This window comes from Zonotrichia leucophrys, chromosome 5 (genome assembly GCF_028769735.1).
Source record: "Zonotrichia leucophrys gambelii isolate GWCS_2022_RI chromosome 5, RI_Zleu_2.0, whole genome shotgun sequence".
Taxonomy (NCBI): Eukaryota; Metazoa; Chordata; class Aves; order Passeriformes; family Passerellidae; genus Zonotrichia; species Zonotrichia leucophrys.
In genome coordinates, this window is record NC_088175.1 from 48595774 (window position 1) to 48611929 (window position 16156).

General features: G+C 49.8%; 1 protein-coding gene across 3 annotated transcripts in view; it reads right to left on the reverse strand.

The window, feature by feature from the left end:
* Window positions 1-14818, reverse strand: part of DAGLA (diacylglycerol lipase alpha) — a 58565-nt gene extending 43747 nt beyond the window's left edge. The window contains exons 1-2 of one of the 3 annotated variants that reach the window (XM_064715357.1): window positions 14780-14818; window positions 10809-10898 (exon numbers count right to left, since the gene is read on the reverse strand). The gene's annotated coding sequence lies outside the window, so the exon portion shown is untranslated. Of the gene's footprint in view, window positions 1-10808; window positions 10899-13286; window positions 13406-14779 lie in introns of those variants that run through there. The other 2 variants (XM_064715356.1, XM_064715358.1) reach the window with 2 other exon arrangements.
* Window positions 14819-16156: the final 1338 nt, after the last annotated feature.

Here is a 16156-nt window from a genome sequence, read left to right on the forward strand (position 1 = left end):
ATCCCAGCACACACATGCCTCCTCCTCACCACCCACAGCCTGCACGTGGAGCTGATCCGCAGTTTCTCCAGGCCCTCAGGATCTGCACTCTCCTGGCAGCCACAACACCCATCCCTCCCCAGCAGGGATCCAGCCCTGCCCACTGCTCCCCAGGGACAGCCACGAGATAGGGATTCAGTTTCAAGCTCAGGAATTATTTAATTCCATAAGGCAGCTTTACATCTCCTCGATTTCCACAGGTTTTCCAGCTCTGACTCCTGGAATTACTCACACATATTTACTCCAACTTTTTCCTGCTGACACAGATTCCTTGTGCCTGTTTCTCCCTGTGGATTCATCACTACAGATCCTGGAGTTGGAACTGCTGATTCCCATCTCTACTCTCTGCTATCCAGCAAACTCAGTGCCACAGGAAGCACAGCCACACATTCCTGGCTGCAGCCATGGCACCAGGAATCTCCTCCTGCTTCCATGCTTATTCCCTAATGGACACTCCAGGTGTCTCCTTGATACAATGACTTTGCTCAACCTGGAGAAGGAAAGGCTCCAGTGAGACCATGGAGCTCTTTCCAGTGCCTGGAGAGATTCCAAGATTGCTGGAGAGGGACTTTGGATAAAGGCAACAAGTGACAGGACAATGGGAATGGCTTCCCACTGCCACAGGATGGAATTAGGTGGGATATTGGCAAGAAATTCCTCCCTGTGAGGGTGATGAGACCCTGAATTTCCCAGAGCAGCTGTGGCTGCCCCACCCCTGGAAGTGTCCAAGGCCAGCTTGGCTGGGGCTTGGAGCAACCTGGGCTAGTGGAAGGTGTTCCTGCCCCTGGCTGGGGAATGGAACTGGATCACATTCCAGATCCCTTCCAACCCAAACTCTCCTGGGATTTTTCTCCTTGTTATCACCACTCTCCATGTCTCCATGCCTTCCTTGCTTTCCCTTGTTATGGGGGAGTCCTTCAGCAGAGCTTGGAAGGAGCCTGGAAAGTTGTTACTCCAGGGACACTGTCCCCACCTCTCAGCCACCAGCTCCAGAGCCAGAATTCATTTGGAAAAGCTGGACAAGAGGGAGGTGAAAGGAGGTGAGGCAGAAGCAGAGAGCCCACGTGACAAGAGCAGAGCTGCAGCCGAAGAAATCCCTGGAAAAGCTTTCCTTGGCTCCCAGCAGCTGTGCAGGCACAAACTGAATGGCACAGATTGGAACTGACTGTTCCTAACAATTGATTATACCACAGAAAACCAGGAACAATCCTCCCCAAGTGAACAGGGAGCAGGAAAAATGAACTGGCAACATGTGGGAATGCACCAGCTCTGGAGCTGGGGAATGTCAGACCATGGCAGGAGGTAACTAGAAGCAGCAGGAGATGATCCAGAAACTAAATCAACCATGTGATTGCTACAATATAAATAGGAGGATCCCAAAAATGAGATAAATGTGCTTCTCCTAAAACTATCCCTAATTCCAGATGGCTTGGGTAGGAAGGGACCTTAAACTCATCCCATTCCAGCCAGCCCCTGCCATGGGCAAAGACACTTTGCACTATCCCAGGTCGCTCCAAACCCTGCCAAGCTGGTCTTGGACACTTCCAGGGATGGGGCAGCCACAGCTTCTCTTGGAAATCCATTCCAGGGCCTTGCCATCCTCACTTGGAAGCCTCTCTTCCCAATATCCCATCTATCCCTGCCCTCTGGCAGTGGGAAGCCATTCCCATTGTCCTGTCACTCCAGGCCCTTGTCCCAAGTCTCTAAGGTCTCCCTGGAGCTTTCTCTTGCCCAGGCTGAATATTCCCAGCAATCCCAGCCTGTCCTCAATCCATGTCTGAACTGAACAGGAAAAACATCACCTTTCCATCCCAGCAGGATCATCCTCAGGGCTGTACCTGGATTACCCACCTGGCTGCTGGACATCCTGGACCCTGGCCAGGTGATCCCAATCCCTCTCTACTGAATTCAACACCCCCACAGCTTTTGGAAAGCAAAGGAAAGCAATTCCATTTTTCCAAAGACAAAAGGAGCTCAAATCTCGTTCAGGGAAGTTGGCAATCCTCAGAAAACGAGAAGGATCCCTGCTCCAACAGCACAGGGACGCATTTTGCAATTGATTTCTCCTCCTCCACCAGACACGAATTCCAAACGAATTTCACACTTGAATTTATAATCCTAACAGGATTATAAGGAAAAAAGCTGTTCATTGGGATCTACTTCAGGACAAGCCCCTGGCTCCCAGCCCAACCAGTCTGAGGCTGCTGGAAAAGAAATTCCTTTTTCCTCTCATTCCCGAGGCAACGCGTGGCCATCCTGGTAATTAAATTGAGTGCCTTTGCAGAGATTCCTTCGGCAGGATTTGTCCAGGTGTGGATTTTCCCTGCTTTCCTTTAATTATCTTATAATTAACCATGAAGTATCCAATCACCCAGAGCTTTTTCAATTAAGCTTCAAAAGGAAATGCCTGGAAGAGCTCTTGGTGGGAATGTTCTAATCAGCTGGGAAAAGATCACAGGCACCAGAGTTGGGGTTTGGTGACTCATTCCGTTATTGCCAGGACAAGTGAACTTCCAAAGACATAAAAAATTCCTTTATTCCATCTTTCTCAGTTCACATCCTCATCCCTGATCAGAGCTCAGAGGCCTGGGAGCAATATGATATTGTAATTAACACAGCTGATTAAAGAATCATAATCAAGCTCTGAAGGATGAGGAATTATCCCTGCCCAGGTCTGACTCTTCTCCATCCCAATCCTGTGCCTGTTTTTGCCGCAGTTCCTTCCCTCAGCCTTAAATTCTGAGCACAGGCACAAACTGAGATCTCCTACAGTTCTCTTCTGGGCAGCAAGGCAAAATATTCCCAGTCTTTTTGATAAGGAATTACAGGAATTTTGCCTGCATCCTTGTGGAGATGTTTTGGGATCCCACAGCCCAGGGGAGAGGCAAATTGTCCTCAAATGCCAGGCTGAGACTTCTGTGCGTCCAACAGCATGGACAAATGGATCATGGAATTGTTCAGGTTGGAAAATCCCTCCAAGATCATCCAGTCCAACATTCCCCAGCACTGACTCCACCGCTGGAGCCTATTCCGATGTTTTACAACCCCTTTCATGAAGGAACTTTCCCTAGTATCCAACCTAAAACTTCCCCTGGCACAACTCCAGTGTCCCTTGTCACATGGCTTTGATTTTTTTTTCAAAATACCAAAAGAATTCCAAAGGTCTCTTGGAGAAGGGATTTCTTGAGCACTCCTAACAGCTCCCAGAATCCCAGGAGCTTCTCACACACCTTCCCAGACAGTCTTTCCCACATTCCACAGACAACACACCTTCTCCAGTGGGGAAAAAAGAAATCAATCAATGTCTCCAACTGCTGACATTCCCATTTTTGCAACTTCCCATGGATATTTAAGGATTTATAAAGATCCCATGAATATTGAATGATTTTATTTTCACTGCAAAGAGGGAAAGAGCAGAGCACACAGACCCAGGGAATATCCAGCTCCAGCATCCAGCCTGGAATTGTCCAGCACAGGATGAACCCAAGCATTCCTTAAGCTGGAAAAACTCCATGTCCACAGGTTTCTTCCTCCCTCCACCATATTCGTTGCTCCCAGCTGGGATCAGTGTCCAGCAAAAGATCAAATGATCCCTCTGGAGTAAGGGAATCAGGTTATGGAATGACACAAGGAATAATTCCCCCCTCAGTTACATGATTTCCTGGCTGGAATTTTCAAGGTGTTCCAGCTGCCAGACTGAAGCTGGAAAAGGTAAAAAGGACACTGGGATGACCCCGTCCCATTCCATGAGGAAGTTTTAACACAGCTCTTCTTCCCTCTCCCCCTGATAAGCCAGGAAGGAGACAACACAGCAAAATGGGAAAATTCTGTGTTTCCACCAGGAAAGCAGCAGGGGAATAGGAAGGGACAATCCAAGCTCTGAAATGTGTTGGGACAAAATCTCACCTCCACCCTCATGCAGCTCTTCCCAAGTCCACCACAGGGTTTAGCACTACCAGGATGGGAGCCAAAGAATCCAGAGGTAAACATCCAAGAGAAAACAAGGAGGGAAGGGGCTGGAATCACTGGAAAAGCCAGCGGGAGCTGCCTCTTTAACACCCCTCCCTCAGCTGCCAGCACCCAGGAATCCCATTCCTGCTCTGGGCTGCCAGCAAGGAGTGACCTCTGGAGAACACAGATCCGTCCACCAGCAGCACACAACTCACCCCTTCTCCCTCCTACAACGATCCAACACCCCCATTTCAGGGAAATCTGAGGCACAATTCCGTGATTTTCTGCAGGGAAGAACAGAAGCTCTGAATCCCCCACGTTTCTGGGGTGGGCTTTTCCCCCGCTCCAGGAGGAAGATGAAGTCATGTTCCCAAAATAGTTCCAAGGAAAAAGGCTCCAAGGAAGGCAGAGCTCCCCTTTAACCGGAGAGCTGAAACTTCCCTGCCCTCCAAAGGGACAGATGAATTCAAATTCCATTCTGCAGCACTGGAAACACGGAAAACTAAAGTATTAAAGTACCAAGTCATAATTAATAACAGCCACTAATTAATGGAAAATACAAATTTAGGGGGAAAAAAAAGACAATCCCATTATTACAAAATAAGGGATGACAACCTTCAGGCAGAAGTCCCAAATCCAAGATTTATGACAAATTAAGGGATTGGATCCCTCAGGCAAGAGTCCCAGATGCGCTGACCACAGCCCAGACATGGTGCAGTGGCAGAAGAACCCTAGGGAAGCTCCCACAGGGAAAAACTGCACAGCTGCTTCAGTCAGGATCCCAGCACACTGAAACCCAGGCCCCATCCCATGGCAGGTGCCTGTTTTCCATTGGATTTGGCTGGAAACTCATAAAAACCACAGTTCTTCCTTAATTGACCTCTCATCTTTTTCCCATTTCCATTTTCTAGGTGAACTTTGGGACTGCAATTCCTCTTCCCTCACACAACTGTTTTCCTGAATTTCCTCCCCCTTCCAGCCTTTCTGAGCACACATGGGGCAATATTCCCAGGAAGAGGCATGCAGACAGGACTGGGCAAAGTCCCATATTCCTTGGGAGCCACTTAAACAACAGCTGCACCGGCGAAAAGGATTTCTGTGTCCTGAACATCTTATCTACTTCCAAGGAGGTGGGAAAAGCAGATTCAGGAACAGCTTAACATGGAAAACTCATCCCAACAGGGTTCCTAACCCTGCTCCACAAGCATCTGGAATCCAGAGTGGTCTTTCTGCTGCCCCTATTCCCTATAAAAAGGAGCTCTGAGCTGCTGAGTCAGCAAAACAACAGCAGGGCGGATTCGGGCATCTCCTGATCCAACTTGTAATTAACTCCGAGGCCACGGAGCAGCCTGGAATGGGAAAAGTCAGAGTCAGGAGCCAGCTGGGAGAGAAGGAATCTTGGTTTCCCACTTAAGTCAGAAATTAAATCCCTTTCCTACCTTTCCCGACAAATCTTCTTATAAATGAAAATTCCCTTGCAACTCCCTGTTCCCATAGGAACATGAGAACTTCCAACCTCATCTCCTTTCCCAAGAGCAGCAATGTCTAATGGAGCCTCAGCAGCTGGAATACTGTAAACGTTGGGAAAGGTAAAAGAACAATTCTCCCATTCCTCCTCCAAAAAGGGAACAGCAGCCACAGCCCCAGGGGCCACCAAGTCCTAAATTCCTCCCTTTTCCTCTCTCCTAATGGGATTTGTCACTTTTTCTCCCCCAAAAAAGCCAGAGTTTCAACAAAACCTCCAATTTTAAATGGGAATTCCTTGGAAAACCCTTGCAGTCAGGTGTAAGGAGCTGAGCAAACACCAGGACAGCTGTCTAAAGTACAGAGCAACAAATAGTCACGTTGTCTGGGAACAGGATGTCCTGCTTATCCAGGCCTGGACAACCAGGAATTCCAGTATCACACCCTCTGGCACAAAACCTTTTACCTCTGGACACTGAGGCAGGAGATCCATCTGCTCTCCTCCTATCCATGTAAAACTTCCAGGCCCTGACACACTGGAATGGTGAAAGCATTCCAGAAGGAAAAGGGGATTTGCTCCCACTCTCCACCCAAAAACTTCCCTAAATATTAAGGTTGAGCCAAACAGCACCTGCTGGAAGAACAGAAAGGCCAACTCACTGTTTTTTGGGAATGCTGAGCCCTCGTGCTCCGGAGCAGAGGCTCCAGGGCTGTGTTTTCCATGCCAGGCAGGAGGGAGTGTTTTGGCCCAGCCCCAGGGAACTCAGAGCTGAGCAGTTCACCAAACAAATCCATGTTAACACTGGGATTTTGGTGTCATAAATCAGGTGCTTTCAGGTGAAAAGGTTCCGGATTGCTCCGACCACACCCTTCCACGCTTCTTGCACTCCAAAGGGCAGCATTTCCCAGCTCTGGCACACAAAAGGCAAAATCCTGCAGCTACAGGAACAGGAACCAGGATGAGTTCTTCCCATTCCATCTGGTTTTCCAAACCCCCTCTGTCTAGGCTTTTCTGGAATGAGAAGCCTCATTTCTTAACAGTGGGAAGTGCCTCTCACTCTCCTCAATGCACATCCTGCTTCCAAGTGTTGTTCAATTAAGAATTAACATGGAAAGGAAAATGAGGAGAGCATCTGGAAAACGACAGCACAAATACAATGGCAGCTGGGAACACCAAGGACAACAGGAGCTGGATTCCAACGATCCCTGTGGGCTACAACTTGGGATATCCTACGATTGACTCGTCCATTGCACAACACCCCAAGGTTTTAGGAGGATAACTGGCTGAGGACAGTCCAGGATCCCCTGTGTTGGAGAGATTCCCACATTCCCTGGGGCGACTCCGCCTTTTCCTCGGCCTGCCCAGGTGACACCTCCCCAGCACCTCGTCCGCCCGCTCGGAGCTGCCACGGAACGCGGCACTAACGCGAGCCCTGGGATGAGCATCCAGTGAGCAAACACAGCGCATTCCCTTCCGCTCTCCTGAGCCAGAAGGATCTGGGTGAGCCCGGAGTCGTTCAGAGCCACCTCGGATCAGTTCCGCTGCCTGAATCCCCTCAGAGTATCCCAAACACCCGGAACCACGAGTCCTTACCGGGCTTGCGGATGTCCCAGTTCCAAAAGTTCGCTTCCCTGTCTTGTCACCCCCCAAGAGAAGGAAAATCTGGCAGGAACATCCCCCTGAGGACCAAACTAAACCTTGTGTGTCCCAGGGAATCAAGGCTAAATGTGAGAATCCTTGGAGCTCCTACCCAGAAATGGCTGGAAACCAGGGTTCCAGGTTTCAGGGGAACAAACATGCAAGGAGCCAGCAAATCCATGGACACAAAGCATGGGTTATGGCATGAAGGACATGGGAAAATTTGGGAACATCAAACCCCTTAGGAGTGCCTGGCCTGCACATAGAAAATCACGGAATTGTTAAGGTTGGACAAGACTTTTAGGATCACCAAATCTAACAACCATGGAATTGTTAAGGTTGAAAAAGATTTTTAGGATTATCAAATCTAACAATCAACCCACTTACCCATGTCCCAAAGTGTCACATTCACATGGATTTTAAATCCCTCCGGGAATGGGGACCCACCAGTCCCTGCTGCCCTGGGCAGCATCTTCCAGTGCTTTAGAGCTCCTTCCATGAAGAAATATTCCCAATATCCAACCTAAACCTCCCTTGAGGCAGCTTGAGGCCGCTTCCTCCTGTCCTGTCATTTGTTCCCTGGGAGAAAAGCCCAATCCCATCTGGCTCCCACATCCAGTCATGGAGTTGTAGGGAATGAGAAATTCCCCCAATCCTTCTTTTCTCCAGAATAAAACACATCCTGCAAACTCACACGTTAGATAACAGAGAAACTTCCAACACTGGCATGTTCCTGATTTCCCTCCCCAAATTCCCGCTCCCCACCTCACAAGGGAATTTCACCAACTCTGCCAGTATTCCCAGGAGGCTCCACACTTACTCAGCCGCCCATTCCTGAGCATTTTCTGCAGCTTCCCACGTGCTTCCCACCTCCCAGCTCGCCTCTCCTCATTCCTCCGCCCTCATCCAAGGGGAACACAAAGTCAGAGCAAGGCCCCAGAGAGTCCCGAAATTCTCCTTGCCAGCTGGGATTCCATAAGGCAAAGAGTTCCATGCCACAAATCCCTTTATCTCAGGTTCCATCAGGCCTTGGAATAACCATGGATAACGCTGGATTTGGGGATGTGCCTGTTTCCTATGGAGTTAAATTCGATTATGGCACTGGAGGTGTTCAAACGAGCTCAGGGAGAAAATATGATCCCTTCTTTTTTTTAAGGACCAAAAGACTCTCTTCCAAAAGCAACACATTGATCCAGGAATAGCCACAAAATTTAGAGAGAAGAAGGTTTTCCAGACAAAGCAACCTGTGGCTTCCTGCAGAAGTTTTAACAACACAATTCCACACAGGGAAAGAGAATTTTGCCCCTGGATTTGTCAGTGAATTTTGAGGATCTTTCCAGTTTTGGAACATGGATGTCTCTTTTTCCACAAGAAAATAAGGGAGAACTGACAAAGGTAGAGGGAAGAGCAATCCCACAGAGCACAAAATCTCTCCATGAAATTTTCCCTTATTCCCTACTCTATCCAGGGAAGAAAATGAGCAGCACAAATCACAAATTCCTGCTTTTATGGGAAGTCTTTCTCCTTCCTCTGACAGGGCATATGTTTTCCCCTCTCCAAGGAAAAATCCAGTTCATCCCTGAATGCTCTCATTTAGGGAAATGCTGGTTGTCATTAGCGGATGCTCTGGTGCCATGGAGATGGTGACAAACAACTGAATCAGCCGGAAAAAACCCGGAGTCACAAAAAGGGGAATGTGCTTCCAAAGGTTAAACGTGGCCCAGAGGTACATGAGGAATATTTATAGGATATGGATATCACCAAGAAATAGGGTGCCCAGGGAAGTTGTGGCTCCATGGAAGTGTCCAAGGCCAGGCTGGATGGGGTTTGGAGTTACCTGGGATAGTGGGTGAGCTTTAAGGCCCCTTCCAACCCAAATCATTCCAGGATTCTAATCATGGCATCCAAGCAGAGCAGGATAAAGTTTTTTCAGGACAATCCCCAGCTGGCTGAGATGCTGGAAGCTCCTAAGCAGCACCTGCCTTGCTCTGATTTTCTGGGAGGTGAAACAGTTCATTTCCCACAGGAGAAAACAGCACCAATTTGCAGGATCATTTAGCAGACCCAATGGGAAAAGCCAAACCTCCAGAGGCTCCCAGTTTGGAGCTGAAATCCATATTCCAAAAATACATCCAGGCTGTGTCAACACCAGGGATCTGGGCTCCAAAGACAAGCCATGACAGAATAATAAATTTCACCCCAAAGGATGCAAAGCTGTGGAAATTCCAACTTCCAGCAGACATGGAGCAGCAGGACACATCCAAATGGGAACCTTCCAGGGAAGAAAAGCACCTTTCAGGGAAGAAAGGGCTGAATTCCATCTCAACCTCCCCATTTTCTATTTGCTGCACTGAACTATAATAGGAATGTCCTGAATTTTCCTGTTTCTTCTCATTATCCAGTTCAAATGTTTTAAGGTGGCCTGAGGGATTCAGCATTTTATTCCAAAAGAACAAGGATAAGGATTCTGTCCTGCAGCCTGCCTGGATGTAAAATCAGGATCACTCAGATCTGTGGGGATAATAAAACCTCCAGGCCAAGAAATCCCAAGGAAACATGTTCCAGAGGATAAAAGTAGTGGAAAATGCTCATTTAAGGTGGCATTCCCATATTTACTGATGGCTATGAGTGGGATTTTTGCCACTGACTTCTGATGAAATGGCAAATTAAAAACACCGGGAAAACCTGGAATTGAAGGCTCTAAATTACATCTTGTCTCCTGTTTTCAGGGAAAAATTCCTATTGAGCTCAAAGGCAGCCCTGAGGAACCCACTTGTTTTAATTCTACACCAAGGGAACACGTAGGAACCAAAATCTCAGCTGGAAAGGAACAAAAAGCCAGGAATTTTCATGCAATTCCACAGATCTTCAAAGAGGAGCTCAGAAGGCTCCTCAAAGAGAGGGAGGAATGCCAATGGATGGGGCAGGATGAGGATTTCCAGGGATCTGCTGGAGCACAAGGGTAGTGAAGGAAGGATTTGAGTTAAAGAAGAAACTCCTGGATTAAGAGCCCAGGGCAGAATTCCTGACAGTCTCTGCCTGCCATGCAGATTTCCAGCTCCTGCTGCAAGGATGAGGAAAATAATCCAAAGGGTTTTTTTTGTTTAATCTTCCCAAAGAGATCCAGAGGTAAGGGATCCACGTGCCTTCCACTGGAAAGAGGGGAGAAAGGAAAGAAAAGGAGGAAGAAGGAATGCCTGAAGGTACAGAGCACATTTTTCCTGAAAATCTGTGGGAATTACTTCCTGTATCCAAAATCCCTGCTAGGGTCCAGCAGCATTTTTGTCCATGTTTCAGGGCAGGATATTCCTCAGCAGGGCAAACTTTCCCATTTTTCACCAAAACCTGGAAGACCATTCTAATTTCTCCCATTTTCAAAGTCCCAAGCTGGGCAGGTGCTGCACCTGGCAAATTTTCAAGGATTTTTTCACTGATTTCTCCTTAAAAATCCACACAATAAGGTATAGAAACAGACCTAAATTAACAATATCATGTATGAAATAACAAAAATATCAGCTCCAACTGGCCTGGAATGAAGAGCCTGATTGACTCCCATCCATCCCAGCAGGAATAAACCTCCCAGCACTCTCTGCAGATCCCACAAAAGTCCATTTGTCACACTTCCCATGGCACAAAGGCCACTTTCATCTGCTCCCAGTGCCCGAAAAACTCCAGCCCTGCAGCTCCAAGAGCAGATTAAACTGGTTTCACTCACCCCATCTCAACTGCTGCGTCTTTAACTGGAAATTCCTCAAACTCCAGGGCTCAATCCAGCTCAGGATGTTCTTATTCGTCAGCTGGATCACTGTTGGGAGCAGAGGTGGAACCAAGGGTCATTCATTTGGGAAAGATGGAATGGGAGGGGAGGAAAAGCAGGGTGAAGGCTCCCCAGAATAAAGCTGCATGGCCTAGGGGAGGTATAAAGGCTTAATTCCCAAAAAAAAACTCTTCAGACAGGACAGGGATGTTTGGGACAGAAGAGAATTCCTGCTGGTTTAGTCCAAGGAAGTTTCATAAATGACAGCCAGGCCTGGGAATGATTGGGAGTTTCTCCAAACTCTTCTCCATCCAAAGCTGAGCAGCTTCCCAAGCTTTACACCCTCCAATTTGAACACTTCTCCTCCCTACATCCTTCAGCTGCCTGGAAAAGACCCCCAAAAACCAGGATTATGCCACTTTAAGGAAAAATTTCTAAGGCACACAAGCCGTAAATCCTGATTTTGCAAATCCATACAATGATAGGGCAGCTCTGAAATCCAAGTGACCTCGTTTGGAGCAGCCAGCTCTCAATTAATTAACTTCCAAGGGGAGGGAGAGCAGAAGGAACAGGACTGAGATTCCCACACAAAAGCCAAAAAAACAAAAAAAAAAAAACCCAAGCAGAGGGAGTTTTTTTTGGTTGCTGTAATTGTTTGTGCAGCGAATTTTAACAAAGTTTCCAAAACGTGGGATTATTTTATTCCTCACATTTTTGGTCATTGGGAGGAGCATTTCCACCCTTCTCACTTTCCCTCCTGGCACAGCACTTCCCTTAAGGCCCCTCATTGCACAACTGCTCCTTCCCAGACTCTGAAAAGGGAACACAGGGTGGACACAGCCCAGAGAAGTTTCACTTTCTCACCACTCCTTTCCCAGCAGCCACAGAGGGATTTCAGCATTCCCTGTCTCTGGAATTCGGATCTGGCTGTGCAGGTAGCAGGCAAAAAGTGCCCAGTGCCTTAATTTAAATGGGAATTCGGGTCAAATCAGGATTTTTTCAGGTCAGCACTGTCAAAGTACCTGCAGTACATAGTCCATATCCTTAAATCCCTGATTTTGACCCTCCTGAGTAAAATTTTGGACAGCAGAGCTGCCAACTCCCAGATTCCCAATTTAAATCCCCACTTGAAGGGGGAATTTTATCCTGCTCCTTGCTGAAAGGTTTTGGCTGCAGAAATTCCAGGTTATTTGTATCATTTACCATGTAACAGATGCTTTTCCACACCTCTTGTCCCTGTTGGGCATTCCCGACCCCCTCAGCCATTCCCAGTCCAAGCTGGCACTGCTGGAATTTCCCCAGCAGCCTTAAGACCCCCGTGCAACTTCTATGACCCTGCAAACCAACACCTGGTACAACAAACACCTTCCCCCAGCTCAGGTTTCCAACTTGGAGAGCTTCTTCCAGCAGCGTCCACAGGATACACATTTCAGCCAAGACGATGCCAGAATCACGGAGAGCCCGAAGCTTTCCAAGAGCCACTTCCCACAATTTCATTATCTCCCATTTAAGAACACTCAGCCTGACCACAAAATCTCGGATGCTTCTCCCTGTCCAGCCAGGAGGATGCAGCAGCTCATCCCCACTAAGTTTCATCCAGGGGGAGATGAATATTCCCACCTTGGAATACTCCTTTCCTTTAACACCACTCCCTAGAGTTTTGCTGCTTTCACATCCTGGGGTTCTATATCCCACCTTGGTGAATCATTCCATGATTTCCCACCTGGAGCAGGCTCTAAGGACCACGGCATGCACCAGGCTGGGCAATCCCCATTCCCATATTCCCAGTGCCAACTGAAGCCTGTCCCAAATCCACCAGCAGGTACTAATTCCCAGAATTGGGCACAGTGGGAATTCTGGCCGAGCAGCCTGGCAGCATCCCAGCTCCAAGATCTCGGAGCGACATCTCCCTCACTTTCATAAGGATATCTCACTTCTGCAGCTGCCCGCGATCCTAAATTTGGGAATTTTACGGCCGCGGCTCAGCATCCGCCCGCGTTGCTCAAGTCAGGTACCGTTCCCTGCGGGAAGTAATAAAAGCTGGGAGCAGGAATCCCTGTGTCACACCCACAGCGCAGCTTCTCCCTGGACATCCAGCAGCACCGCTCCCGCCTCCCACCGCAGCATCCCGACTCCCGAGCGCCGGCATCACCTTCACGCCTCGCACCTGCCCGGCCCGGGATGGCGGCTTTCCAGAGGCGCAGGTGGAATGCCCCGCTCCCCACGGGGCGCAGGCCACACGGCGCGGGGCCCTCCCGCCGGGAATGCCGCCCTTCCCGCGGGATCCGGAGCCCTCGGGCGGCACGGGCCTGCAGCCCAGCGGGGCGGGGGGCGGCGGCGGGCGCTCCCCCGGCCCTGCCAGAGCCCTCCCGGCTCCCCCGCACCTGCCGCAGCGCCGGCCCCCGCTGCCGCGCCGTGCCCATCGCCGTCCCTCACCTCGCTCCCGCTGCCGCCGCCTCGGGAGCGCCGCGGCCGCCGCCGCCTCCTCCATGCCGGGGGCCCTGCGGCCCCCGATTCTCCAACGCCGCCTCCGCCCTGCCGGGGCCGCCCCCGCCTCGCCGGGGCCGCCCACTGCGTCAACTGCGTAAGGGCCGCTACGCAACCTGCGGTCGCCACGGCAACGGGGAGTGCGGGGCGCGGCGGCGCCGCCTGGTGGCGGCCGGCGGTAGCGCCACGGGGCGGGGCAGTGGCGGGCCGGCCGCGATTCCAGCGGGGAATTCTCGGCGGGATCCCGGGAACCAACCCCGCCTGCTGCGGGCAGAGGCCGCTCCTGGGCTGATGCGCACCTGCCCTACCCATATACCACGGAAAGATCCCGCTAGAATCACGGAAGGATCCCACAGGAACCAATTCTCTTGGAAAAGACCTCCAGGACCACCGAGTCCAACCTGTGACAATCCCCACCTTGTCACCCAGCCCGGAACGCTGAGTGTCACATCCAGTCATTCCTTAAACCCCTCCGGGGATGGGGACTCCACTACCTCCCTGGGCAGCCCCTTCCAGTATCTCACCACCCTTTTCCATGAAGAAATTCCTTCTGGTGTCCAACCTGAACTTCTCATGGCACAAGTTCGGGCCATATCATCTTGTCCTGTTTCTTGTTCCCTGGAAGCACAGCCCAGTTCCAACCTTCCTCCCCCTCAATCAGGGCATTCAGGGAGCAATAAAATCTCCCCTGAGCTACACGTGGGGCTCTCCCAGCATCCCTTCCCTCTGGAAAACTACCCAGTATGGCACTGTGGTCTCCCTCATGGAGAGCACTCTGCTTTCAATGCCCTGCATGGAAAAGCAGTGCTTTCCCATCAGGAAAAAATGTTCCCAATAAAGATGGAGAGAGCCTATTCACAAGGGTATGGAGTGACAGGAAAAGAAGGGATGGCTTCCCACTGACAGAGAACAGGGTTAGATGGGATATTGGGAAGAAATTGTTAGACCCTGGAATGGATTCTGGCTGGGAAGCCGTGGCTGCCCCATCCCTGGAAGAGTCCCAGGCCAGATTGGACCATCCTGGGAGTAACCTGGGATAGTAGAAGGTATCCCTGCCTGTGACTGGGGAGCTGGAACTGGATGAGCTGTAAGATCCCATCCAACCAACCCCCCTCTTCCCAAAAAACCCTTGTAAGGATGGACACACCACAACAACCATCCCGTTTGGGAGGAAGGACAGCGATTCCCTTTGAGCACAGCAGCTGCCATCATCCAAGGACACAACTTAGATGCTCCTACTGCAAAAAAAAAAAAAAAAAAAAAAAAAAAAAAAAAAAAAAAAAAAAAAAAAAAAAAAATAAAAAAAAAAAAAAATTGAAAAAAAAATCTCTGTCCCAGAAAAGCTGATCCAGCAGGGAATAGCAGCGCATCCTCTCCTGCCCATTCCTCCTTAAAGCAAGTGGAGCAGCCTTCAAATGGTCTGCTGGGTGATATCACCGTACCTGGGAAATAAAACAGCCTGACAGGGGCGGAAAAACATTCAGGAAAGGCTTTGAAGCTCCGGAATTCATTTGTGCCGAGGCCTTTGTATCCCGTTCAGGCAGAAAAATCCCCCTCACGCTCATTCCCAGTCCCTTTATCTTCCCAGACAGGTGCAAAGTGGCTCCGCTTTGGATGAAAAGCTGCTGCCAAATTTAGCATTCCAACAAATCGTTTCATCCAGCCTGTGGCGCTTCCAAGGTCTCCCTTCGGCACGATCCGCTCCCGGCCGGGCAGGCGCCCCTGGAAGCCCCAAAACCTGGAGCAGACAGAGGGAAGAAGCTCAGGAAGATTGGAAATTAGGATTTTATTCAGGGAAATACAATCAGAAGACATCCAAAGCGTTCCAAGGGGTGGGATAGAGCACATCCCAGCCCAGATCCTGCCAATTAAGGGACACAAGGTGATTAATCCAATACAGCTCAGGATTTCTGCCTTCCAGCAGCTCCAGCTGCCCCTTTCCAGCCTGGCTATGCTGAATTGCAAGGGCCAGACCCCATTTATAGCCCAGCTCCAGGTCAGGATTCACCCCAGTGACCCCCAGGGCTCTGTTCCCTGACCCCTGTATGGCAGTGGCACCATTTACAGGCAATTTTGGAATGTTTTGGATGAACTGGATGCCTTTTAAAGCATTAAGGGAAGGATTAATGCCCTCAGAAATCCCATTTTTTTTCCCCGCTGTCATGACACGGAGGGCGGGTGGCGAAGCATTTAAGGGAATTAAGGAATTAATTTGAGCCTGTCACAAAAGACGTGATTTTCCCTGATTTTCGCATGGATCTGTCCCCACCTCCTGCCTCTGGAGCAAATCCATTCATTTCAGAGCTTCCCAACCTGTGGGAAAGGGTTGAGGCTGGGTTTAAATGCCTGGGGCAAAATGGTGTGGTGATGTACACACATTCCTGGGAATCCCACACCTTCAGAGGGATGTAAGGGAGAGCTGGAGCATCCCACACATCCATCAGCTGGGTTATCCCTCTGGATTACTCAGATGCACTGTCTCCATCAGGGCATCACCAGCCATTTCACAAGGAAACCTCCAAAGGCCCCACTGGCTTAAGGAATTGCTATTCCTCACTCACCTCTGGATGGATCTGTGCTCTTTGTGCAGGAATGACCAGGGAATATGAGGGAAAGCATCATTCCTCCACACATGGATATGGCACAGGGCTGTTCCACACTGCAGCCTTGGAATTCTCCATATCAGCTCCCAGGAAAAGGCTGGACCACTGTAGGCAACCTTGGAGCTCTGGAGATCCCTGGAATGTGCCAGGAAGGATTCAACACAGCCCATCCAGCTGTGTGTCCTGAAAAAAAGCCAACAGATTCCAGGGTTAAGG